Below are 449 nucleotides of genomic sequence, written 5' to 3' on the forward strand. Positions count from 1 at the left end.
CCCCAAATTAACATAAGCCAACCTCCAGGCGGTACCTGGAGATCTCCAGCTATTAAAACTGATGTCCAGATGATCAAGATCCGTTCTCCTGGAGACAATGGCTGCTTTGGGCAGTGGATTCTATAGCATTATGCCCTGCTGAGGTCCCTCCCCACCGCAAACCCTGCCCTCCCCAGGCTCTACCCCTCAAATCTACAGGTATTTCCCAACCCAGAGTTGGCAACCATGTACTCAGCTATGGAACTACTTTCCAGACCCTTGGAACCCAGAAAACATGGCGCAGGAGGAGGTGCTCTTCTACCTTAGCTGCCACTGCATAACACCCCTCTCCCCCTCAAAAAATAAGTCAGAGGTGGAGAGAACCATATCTGTTACCATGAGGCTGTCCTCCCATTCTACCCACTTGGGGCAGCAAAATGACTTGAGACAGCCCTGCCTTATAGCTAAGC

The sequence above is a fragment of the Gekko japonicus genome, unplaced genomic scaffold, assembly GCF_001447785.1.
Source record: "Gekko japonicus isolate JY-2015 unplaced genomic scaffold, Gekko_japonicus_V1.1 scaffold408, whole genome shotgun sequence".
Lineage (NCBI taxonomy): Eukaryota > Metazoa > Chordata > Lepidosauria > Squamata > Gekkonidae > Gekko > Gekko japonicus.